Source organism: Fopius arisanus, unplaced genomic scaffold (assembly GCF_000806365.1).
Source record: "Fopius arisanus strain USDA-PBARC FA_bdor unplaced genomic scaffold, ASM80636v1 scaffold00048, whole genome shotgun sequence".
NCBI lineage: Eukaryota > Metazoa > Arthropoda > Insecta > Hymenoptera > Braconidae > Fopius > Fopius arisanus.
The window spans coordinates 886,678-898,767 of NW_011887787.1; the positions used below are offsets into that span (position 1 = coordinate 886,678).

Genomic DNA, 12,090 nt, shown 5'->3' on the forward strand with positions numbered 1-12,090 from the left:
TTATTATTATTATTATTATTATTATTATTATTATTATTATTATTATTATTGATCCAATACAATTCGACGGATTCAACTTGATTATTTCCAGCAAATTCCCTTTCTGATTGCGGGAATAGTATTTTTGATGGTTCTACAATTACACCTGACATATTGGACCGATAAGAGTCTTGCAGTTGAACAGAAAGTATAACAACATAAAGAAGTATCCACTCCCGTTGGATTTAGCAAAATGAGATATTCCCCGAGGGCAACTATTCGCATGAGCGCAACTTTGCGACAGCTCTCTCTTCCCTTACAAGACTATTCCATTCAATAGAAAACTTTGAAATCGCTCCTGGTTATGTATTATATATCTGTAATGTGTCTGTTGTGCGCGGAATCCCCACGCGACTACGAAGTAGTTTCATTTTTTGCTGAAGACCTGTTTTCAGCCTAGCCACTTTACTCTCCAGTTGGGCCCTGGGGCTCCCCGTCTCAACTACACACCACCACCCCATTACTCTCCATTTTCCGCATTTACCCTTTTACCCCCCCCTCTCCGCCGCCCCCTTTGCCATACTCAATTCTAGTCCTCGGAATTTACTCCGCTTTTTCCTTTTTTACTGCGCGAATTTTTTCCCGTTAATTTCCTTTACTGCATCGGAGCTCATGTTTATGATCCAAGAAGTGTACTTAGGGGTAGGGAATTTCCGGGGATTTTAATGACCCTGGATTTTCTTCGTTTTTCCGCCGCTGAGAGTTTTCAATGCGGGGAGCAAGCTTTTTTTTTTCGTCGCGAGTACAAATTTTGCGCGGAGAGAGAAATTCGCAAAGTCTTGTTGAAGAATTGAGGAATGAACCTGAAGTTGACGAGAGTATGACGGAATTGTCTTTTGATTATTGTAGAACAATCGGGTGACGAAGAGTCAATACGTTTTCCATAGGTTTCATTATATAGCAGACATTACAGTGAATTTTATCTTGAATTTTTCTTTTAATTTTCTATTTATTTTTCTTTTCCACTCACACAGGAGAGGAAAACTGGGAGAACTAGGTGCTACTATCTGCCCTAGTTCAGGATATTCTGCTCTGGGAATTTCTGGGCAATTTTCAATGTTTGAGAAGTTGACGAGATTGAAGTCTGCAAGATGTCATTCAGGAAACGGCGGTGTCACACTCCATTGAGAAAGCTCAACTCATTTGTGAATAAACTTTTATCGCTGAGAATCCAACCCAGAAGAACAGTTATTGATTGAATTTTAAAATTATGATAGATTTCCTAGCGAAGCAGAACCTCTGAATAACTCAATGAAATGCCTAAACAGTAATGGATGCTTTCCTAAAGTGAAAAACCCTTTTAAAAAAATCTACCAAGACTAATCAAATCTGAGATCAACTGAAACAATAAATATATTAATATAAACAATTATTGTAACTATTCTTTTAACTTTTAAAATCGTTTTTACCTTCAATTTATTGTATGAAAAATTAGGTTTTCAATTATATTTTTAATTTTGTTTATATAGAGTTACTAGTCACCTCACCGTAAATGCGATAAATGGAATTTGAAAGACTTTAAAGAACTTTATAGCATTGGACAATCTTCGTTGATATCCGAACAACAATAACAGCGGACTTCTCTGATTTCGAAATTCCAATCACATGAATGTTTTCATCGTCGATCTCCAATTTTAGAACACTCAAGTTCTTTAATAGAACGAATCAAGTCGCTGATTAGATACGTGAAACATGGTAGATATTAGTGGAGATTAAGAATATATATTTTATCATCGTTTAATCAACCTCGTTTACAGTTTAAAAATCTGCACCTTCCGGAATGCCTGGATTTCCATTACATTTGCAATAAATTAAAATTAAAATTAAAATTTAAGTCTCTTCAACATGATTATTATATAAATGTAAAAAACGTTACACTGAAGTTTTAAGCGGAATGTACATAAAGGAAATCTTTTGTGTTTTGACAAAATAAAGGAAAGAAGAAATAGATTGTTTATTAGATAATTGAATTTCCCGTTAAAACGGACATTTGGGTCATCACCCGATTTCATTATTGGAAGAATCTTATCTGATAAATCTGGGTAGATAATTGAAATACAAGTGAGAATTCAATCTCGATAGAAATTTCCCAATGACAGTTGCAATTTGTAATTGAAATTATTGTATAATTTTTCTTGCACATTTCTCTCCGATTTTCCTGAAAATTACCGGTGACTCAAGTCATCTGTAATTTGAAGAATTCTGTCGATTTTCGTCTCCCACTTGAGACAACATCTCACATTTTTTCTCAATTCGAAGAAAGTTGAAAATCCCCGGATATCCATTTACCAGAGGAAAATACGAGAAAAATAAGTTCCACCGCAGTGACAATACGTGAAACCTAGGGAAAAACAAATAGAAGATGGAACTACTTCTCTTCCTCACACCCCCGGGTACTTTCTTGTCTGTGAATGTCTGGTCTTCTCTCGGTAGTTTGGAAAAATCACCGGGTTTCGAAATGCCATTGTATATATGTAAGGATGAGGCGAAAAAGAATGAAATAGAGATGGAGAGGAAAGTGGGGAAAAAGGGGATTCTCTGCAGACGGATTTTTGCTGGGAAAGAAAATGCTCGGGCATTCGTCAAGACGACTTTATTCCATGAATTTTATATAATATTTCTGGATGTCAATTTCGGTGAATTATCAATGTGACAGAAACATGACAGTCATGTTCTATTCTCCATAGAAATTATTCTTTACCGTTCACTTTGAGTAACACAATTTTCTCTCGATTCTTCAGTTTTTCATAAAAAATTATTCCTTCTTTATCCAGACATTCACATTTTTGCGAAATTATTTCCGTGTTATTTATTCAGTTATTTAAAATGATTGCATGATTATAAATTTGAAAGTAGATTTTATTTTTCGTTTTCTATTTTATAATGGCGGAGAGATTTTATTATTTGTGCTATTATTTTTATCCTAAAAATTATAATTCCTTCCTTAAATTATTTCAAATTCTACAAATTTTCACGAAATTTGTAGAATTTTTTTCATTTTACAATTAACAGCTCCCTTCGATTTTTTTCTGATATTGTTTTATGAAATTTCCAGCAATTGTGCAAATAAATAAAGAAATTCAATCTAAATAAATTCGTTTTTTACAAGCGAAATTATATTTAAATTTCTATTTATCTTTTGATTGATTGAAATAAAATATAATTTAATATTCATTATAATTCTCCTCTGAAATTATTCTCAATTCTCCCAATTTCTTTTATTTAAATTTATATTGTTTTCTTTAAATTAATAGAATAATTTCAATTCCCAAAACCCGTCGAGGAATTGAATATAATAGCTGCGATCTTTAGAGCTCTACAAGTTTTTTTTTAATTAAAAAAATCCCATACAACTCTCTGTGTAGTAATTGAAATATATTATCTCCTCTCAAGTTTATTCCTATGCACTTCATTTTCCCCAGAAGGTAAAAAAACTGATAAAAAACGAGCGTTAATGCCGCCCATACGCCCGACATTCCCCGATATTTCAATGACATAGATTATTTCGATAAATCTAGAACGAAAGGAGCTGGCGTTCTAGTCGAACCGCACATTCACAAATAATAAAAAAAAATAAACCATTAAATTAATCGGGCATATCTGCAGTGTAATAACTCTGGCTGATTCATCTGAATAGGGATGCGATGGAAATGAATGCTGGACGAGCATTCTGTGTGCTTCTTTATGATATAAAAAGTCCGCCTTTTTTTATTTATATATTTTTTTTTTTGCGGTGAGTAAAATGTGGCGGAGAGCTACCGAGTGTGCGGCGATATTTTGCTGTGGTGTAATTCAGGCTTACAAGTACTGGACATTTATCGTACCCTCGAGCTCTTCTAGTCAATCTCTTCAACCCCATGCAGTCTTTTTTGCCTCCTATCTGGTGAAAACGAAGCTACCGTACTTTATGGATAATTTCAGTTCTAAACTGATACCGAGGAGAATCAATTTTGTTTGATTTGGATAAAGGGAAATTATACTGAGAGAATAATCCACAACAAATTATGATTTCCTTAATTATTGGGTAAAGATTATTTGATTATTGGCTTGTCGTGGAAAATTTAAACCGAATTTTTCACGAGTTTTTAGACTGACGCGTGAATTAATTAAATTATGATGATTGGTGCTTATAGTGAGAGAGAAGAAAAAACTGAGAGGGTAATTGTTTAGAATGTAAATAATTATACTTGGAAGATCATTTGATTAATATTAGAGAAAATTTATTGGAATTTACATTCAAGATGAATCTGGCAATTGAAATTGCATAATTTAGCAATTAAACGAATTAAATAATTGGGAAAACATTCCCCAAAATAAGGAAGAAATTTATTTTTCAATGGAAGCTTGAATTTTCAGCTTCTCCACGTTTTTCGGTGCCATACGGATTTGAAAATAGAGAATTGCTAGAATTTTCAGAAAGTCACTGATTCGTCAATATCGAATTCTACGCATATTTTCAGTCATTTTTTGGTTGTTGAAAATTTTCCGTTCAACTTAAAATTTTTATTTAGATTAAATTTAAATAAATTTTTCGAGAGTGGATCAATATAGTTTGTCAAAAAAAAATGCAATCATCTAGTTCTCTTGAAATGTAGAAATAAAAGGGTTGAAGGGGAAAAAATCGGGGAATTTTTGGGAATGAATATTGAAATTATTAAAAATCCAGGGAAAAATTCTTCTGAATTTTCAATTTGTGAAATTACAAAAATTAAACATCTCATCAATTTTCATTCTTCCTTCAAACCTAATATAATTCTTGAAAATATTTTACAATAAAATTACCAAAATGTGAAAAACTGAGTACCTAATTACTAACCTATTACGATTATTTTTATTCCCCATAATATTAATGAATATTAATTACCCAAAAAGATAATATCATAAAGACACAATAACGCACACGTAAAATATAAAAAAGACTCGTCCATAAATTCTTCAAAGTGTTATATTATTATTGGTCTACAGATATAACAAAAATGAACAATTTAAACGAACATTACGATACCATAATAATTATCAATCACCCATAAAAGGTGCAATCGAATAAAACCAACGAAAATAATAATAAATGTAATTAGTCGAAGCAGAATGCAATCAGCTAGTTTCCTTGAAATGAAGGTAGTGAAGGGTTTGGTGAAAGAAAAATCGGGGAATTCAGTGGAAGTAAGATAAAAAAATGGAGAATGCTCGTGTTAGGAGAGGGTACTGGACTAATTTTGGAGAGGGTGGAGGAGATATGGCGTGGGATCCGGAAGGAAAGACGCCCTTGTTCGGTACAAGTAGAACAATAGAGCACCAGAGAGGCAATAACGGTTCTAGTAGAATAGAGACACTGCCACGGATTCCTATTCACCCCTTGTTCCCATGAAACCCGGTGGAGAGCACTATTTCTGCAGTACAGTTTGCCATCCAACCCCTGCACCCTCTTAATTTCGTTGATCTTCCTGACCATTGGTATTTCCCATGTGAATTGCTAGTACTCGAATACCAATTCCACGATCCGGTCTAGCTGAATTGTTTCGCAATCGATACACCCAGAGAAATTCGCCAAAAGTTGCTCATTACGACAGTCAGTCTATTTTCTCCTTTAATTCGAGTTAATTGTTTTAATTATCAGGAATCGATAGACTATTATTATTTTTTGTGCGTCGTCTCTCGATTTTTCAAGGAATTTCGTATTGAGATTATTATTGATTATTGATTGATTGATTGATTGATTATTTAATTCTTATTTCGGTTTTGGTATCAAATCTCGGTCTCGGTGGAAAAAACGGGAAAATGCATGCATCACCTTGAATCCATCGCGTGTTATTAATTAATGACAAAAAGTAAAGACATTATATTTTCTCACATCGACCCCATCGTAAGTTTGGAAGAAATCCAAATGGTTGACAAATTTTTATAGTCGTGCGTCTATTTTTCGAAATTTCGGGCAAATTTTAATGAAAAACTTCATGGAAAAAAAATTTCTAAAACTGAAAGTATAAAATAAAATTTAAAAAGAAATGAATATATTTTAGTATATATAAGTAATTATTATTATTAATATATATTTAGTATATAAAAAAAAGTATATTTTTTTTGTCTCCATTTAATCAACCGTTTTGCAGAAATTTATAAAATAACTTAAAAAATGAGAAGACGAATGTTGAGGAAAATAATAGTAGTTCTTTTTTTAGTTGAATTTATTACGAGGAAAATAATATTAGTGTTGTTCCCTGGTGGACTGACATCAGTATTTCCACTGTAAAATAACAAATTGAAAGGTGGACATCTGATTCCTGGATTTTCTTGGGTTCTCCTGGAGGGTTTTATGGTGGTGTGCGCAGTATGAGCTGCTCTTAAAATCGATGTAGAAATGCTGTGAGGAAATGAGCAGAATCTCCACAGAACCAGTGAGGAAAAATATTTCGCGAGAGTTTTGTGCAGCAGACGGGGTCGAGAGGGTATGAGTAACCGTCACGTTTTATCGAATTAACAGCGTCAAGACCCAGTGCTATTCTCTGGCTTCAGGATGATAGAGGATTACTCGAACGTTTCAAATCCCTTGAGCATTTGCCATTGTTTTCACGTGGTCAATTGTTTGCCGAGGACGATTGACTCACGAGGAAATGCATGAGGGACTCAAGCTCTTGGGTTTAATATTTGTCTCGCGTCCTAAGAATCTGAGGAACTTGAAGAGACTTCAGGGCTTTTGGGAGTTTCTTGAGTTTTTCTGAGTTCTTAAGAAGTCATCCTTCCCCCGAATTCCTGAGATATTTCATCGTTTTTTTTTAGTTAAGAATATTGATTTATCATATTCATGTTGAAATTGATTCCAAGACTTCATGCAAAGTTCGGCGAAAAATTCCATTTTTTGCACAAGCCCGGAGAGAAAATGATAATTAGTAATGATTTCGCATTGCAAATAAATAAATTTTATAAATTGAAATACAATTCTTCATTTTTATATATTAATGGGAATTTTGGTACTCCTAGAAACGAGAAAGACTTTGAAGTAATTTGGATTTCTAGTATATTATTCAATTATTATTAATATTCTTATTGTAAATTAGGGATTTTTAATTTTCCAGCTGTTGAAAAATTCGGGATTTTATTTAATTTTCACTGAGGCTTGAAAATTTACCATTTTTTCCCTCAAGCTGGATTTAATTTCAATATCGTTGAAAAAATAATTACTCACGCTCAAAATTTCAATTATTTTCTAAAAATAAATGGGAAAATTTCACAAATAAATGAATTAATTATAGTTGTCTTCTACCCCTCGGGAAAAAATTATAGAAAATATATTGTTCATATATATACTGAGACATTTCCATATTTATATATTTAGAGATATTTTTCCACATGCGAGAGACCCACAAAATAATATCGATTTTCACTTTCTAATTCTTCCAAAATTCCCTTAGAAATTAATTTCAAGAATAAATCACATGGACAGATATAATCCATCTTAATTGTGATATTCAATAAAAAAAAAAACTCGTCCACACTGAGAAAAAAATATTATTTAGCCAATAATATTTACTAGCCACAAAAAAAATATTTGGTATTATTAAATCTTATGTGAATATTTCCACAGTGATTGCCAGATTTACTGGTGGTTAGTAAATATTATTGGTAGAAGAAAATATTTTCTTAATGCAACAATCGTGAATCTCAAAAATTGCCCTTCCGTGAAGATTGACACGAGGTCATTATTACCCGACTTCGGCATTAAAACCCCCCACCCATCCTCAAGCCCATTTGTTGTGATAAGAGTGAATCTCTATTGTTCTCCAAATGTAAATAAATTTCCATCTTCAACGAGAAGTTTTTTACGAGCCACTGTATCTTCATTATGCCATGTAAAAAAAAGCTCTTCATTACGAGTCCCATAAATAAGCAATCGCATAACGGCAAAGAGTAATGAAGACTCGGGAGCTAGCATTCAACTGCATATTGACGTTTTTCTCTTCTCCAGGCACTGATGCGCAATGATACGCAGCATTCCGACAAAACTCATTAAGTAAAAATGATGCCTCGTGAAATATGTCGTCTCAGGCTGCATTATCCGTCCAACGAGCTGGAGTAAAAAAAAAATGAGATAATGGAAGGGAGAAATATACGGTTGAAAAGAATGCCAAAGGAGGAGGAAAAGTGGGTGAGCTTTCAAACGCTCGTCCATTGTTACAAGAAAATTTAATACCTCGAGCTTTTGCTCACGTATTACGTACGAAGGCGAGACCTCTTCAGAGCTTATATTGGATTATTCCACTGAGTCTCCTGATACTCTTCATTTTTTTTCCCTTCGCTTCAGTTTGCTTTCTCTTTTCATTGTCCTCAGCGTCTTTTCTACCGTATCGATGTAATGTACATGGTTTTATTTCTAGAGTACCTCAACTCAAATCGTCTCCGCACCAAGATGGAAATTAAACCGACAATCGTCGGAAATAACTAAACGACAATAATAAATGAAGAGAGAATATTTGCATATATTTTTTATGTATTTGATTTGATTTTATGTGTTTTCATGTATTAGATATGCAAACTTGCGGAGTTGTTGCAACTTGTGCGGTGAATTCATTTTCGCGGGTCGCGAGCTGTTCAATGGGAATCGATTGGCAACGATTGGGCGATGTGCGGAAAAAATTCAGGATGTTTACTTTCGATTTGGAATTCTGGGGTTTTCCGTTGTTAGGGGAAGGATTTTTTAATGAGCACTCGGGGAAGTTCTTTTGCTGAGCAAACGAATTTATTAATGAGAAATAATTCTGTGGGAAAGTGGTAAACTAGGATAAGTGTATTTTCATCGAGGCCAGTTTTTAACCGATTCCGCGAAATTGAAGGGAGATAATGATATTTTGATAAATACATTTTTTGTCGCTCTCATTGTTCTCTATAAAAAATGTTAATGCCGAAAAGTCACTATGTCGCTTCGACTCCGAGATATTGAATAAAAACTGGCCGCGAAAATAATGCACTTATCATTATGCACTAGTAATGAATTCAAAAAAGAAACGAAAATTAACTTAATTAAAATTTCATCCATTATACTTTTAATAATAATAATAAGGTAATTAAATAATTTGATCCTACCCCACCTAATTCGAACTTGATCAGAATAATTACAGGTTGGGCTGATCAGAACCTGATGAGATTAATACAGATCAGGTTGAATAATCGAAATGTCAATGATCAATATTATGTTTATAAATAATAAAAATGGGAACTAAAAAAATTTATATTTATTTATGCAAATCAAGTGAATATTATCGAGAGGATAAGATGAAGTTTTGAAAATGGTGGTTTGTCCTGTGAAAAAATGAACGATTCAATCCCTTAATAATTGAATAATGGCAAATTGAATTCTCTCCGAGTGATAAATTGATAAACAGTATTAGTTTTCAAAATCTCAAACTCGTGATTGAGACAGAAGAGAGATAGAGCCCCAGGAAGGAGTGGGGGAAAATGTAGTTTTGTTTTTTCAACAAAGTGTAATCCAAGGGGTTTCCAATCTCCACCTGGATTCCAGAAACTCTGTGCACCATTCCCGCAGTCGTGTCAAACTGTTTCCAGAACTTTGCTTGTTAGCTATATCACCCATTCCATACTTTTGTCTGTACCATCAGTCGTAGTGCACTTACTCATCCCCCCAGGGGCGGATTTTCCAAGTTGCCTCAGATGTCGTGGGGAAAAAGAAAGAAATTGAGGGATAAATCACACTCGCCAAGTGTAAACGAGAATAAAGGCCCATTTATTACTATTGGATCGCCACTTTTAGTGTTACATACACTATTGTTACATACACTATTGTTTATTCATCTGGGGCTTCAGAAATTCACTCAATGGATGAATAAATAGAAAATAATGTAAACTCTGTTCAAGTTTTCCATTAAATCGATTTTTACAATCCCTATAAATAATATCTTGAAAATATATAATTATAAGATCAGCCTATCCCATGTGTTGTTTAGTTTAGCATTTCAATATTTTCAAATATGAGTCTTATTTAATTATAAATAAATTATTTTCGGTTATATCGAGGAGTGGTAACGTGAGGTGAATTACTGCATCGATGAGTTTTTCGGAAATATCTCCGAAATGAAGGGAAATGGCGAGATTTTCGTTGAAAGCTTTATTGTGGAGTCAATTGAGGGTTACAAAAAAGGTAATAACGAAAATGGCGATATCTCCCACCGTTTCAGAGATATTAAAAAAAAAATCTCACGGCAAAGCTAAACTAATTTTCATTGTTTTTATTACTTCTGCAGGGAATTAAAAATGCTATTTTCCTTCGAAAAAGATGTTTGTTCAACGAGAAGACTGACAGAGTGATACAAATGATGAACGATAAAGTTGGAATTGTTGAAATACATTGACCTCAGCAGTTGTGAATTTGTTTGTCTATTAATACAACTCGAGTGCGAAATAGAACAGCCCGCGGTGGCATCACATACGGGTGATGGTGTACCCTCCGTTAATCACGAGTACTTCGTGTACTTCGTCAGCAATGCCACTCAGTGAACAAGTAAACTTCACCAACAGACTGAAACCCTAAGACGTTTAATCCTGGCATGCGAAACTTTTTCTCCACAGAAACGCAATTAGTTCAGTTCGAAAACCCCAGCTCTCAACGAAAGATCGGCACAAGTGGAATATCGCTCATAATTTAATATGAGACAGCCATTTTTGCTAATAAATTGAGTATAAACAATCAATAAATAATAATTAATATGCTTTCGAAAGTTTATGCATTTCAGATAATAGTAAAGAAGACAACAGCATCGGGAATTTTCAGAAAAAGAAAAATGCAATCTTCAACTTTGAAATCGGTGCAGAGAATACTGAACCGAATCTCTAAGCTTTGATTGAATTTAATTAAACAATTATTTTTTCAGTAATCCCCGAATAACTTTTCGGTCACATACATATATACATATAGATCAAAATGGTGAAATATCGAGTAGAAAAATTGTTAAGCTTCAATTGAAGAGTTATAAGAAGAATCTCAAACGTGAAAAATTGAACTTCTAAAATCGAAAGATTCTAATCCATCCACTCAAAATCAAAATAGAAAAAAAAAATGTATTGTTTATAATTTAGATATAAAACGTGTATATCAGCGTGTGAATCTTTGATGTAATGATTCAAGATGCAGCCAAGTATTTCCAGATAGAAACAGCGATAATTCGGGATTTTGAATTAACGGTTGGAAATGCCACTCAGATTGCATAATTAATGTGGAATCTTTAATGAGCGGATAAAATAATCCCTGTCGCAACAGAACATGCAGATATTTCGAGGAATTTGAAATACCTGACGAATTTATTCTAGCATAGGAGTCACTGCCCTGTGTTTCCGATTCTCGGGATGAACTGATCTATTGTGAGTTCATGATCCGTTATTACCTGACATTGTGCGGTTTAATACGAATTATTTAGTATTGCAAATTATCCAAAACATACCGTGCTAATTCGAGACTCATTGTGGTTGTATTAGACCACAAGCCGGATTAATCCATCCCTCGACGCGATCGGATAACAGAAATTCGATGTATGGATTCATCCCATGTGATGAGCTTCCATCAAACACTATTGTTCCTAGGCTTTTGTTTTTTATTTCCAGCACGGAAAAAGTATATACTTGTATTCAGATGTTGGATTTCTCATTCAAGTGAAAATAAATGGGAAATTGTTCGTTCGTCACATATAGTACAGTTATTTTTGCTAATAAATTACCAATTCAATTCCGAATGGATATTTATCTGTAACAAAAGTATCAACGTTGATAATTACGATAATTATCTCCGGATTTCAACAGCAGATTATCGAAATTATCGAGTCAATTGGAGTAGAATAGGCTGTGGTATAGGCTCGGAATAAAAATTTTTGTAACCTATTGAATTTTGGTGAATCTTTCCTACAGGGATAAAAAATAAAGAGGAAAAAGTACATAAGTGGTAAGGTAAGCGCGGGCTGAAGAATTATTGCGGTCATTTTTATCTAAAATCATGGCGAAAAATAAGAGGCAGACAGTAAATTTTATTATTTCCTCCGGAAAATTTACGCT

The 12,090-nt window shown here is 33.6% G+C and overlaps 1 protein-coding gene across 1 annotated transcript in view; it reads right to left on the bottom strand.

The window, feature by feature from the left end:
• The window catches only part of GlcAT-P (Glucuronyltransferase P), a 40,712-nt gene that overhangs the window by 23,726 nt on the left and 4,896 nt on the right, over positions 1 to 12,090 (bottom strand). The gene's annotated exons all lie outside the window — the stretch shown is intronic.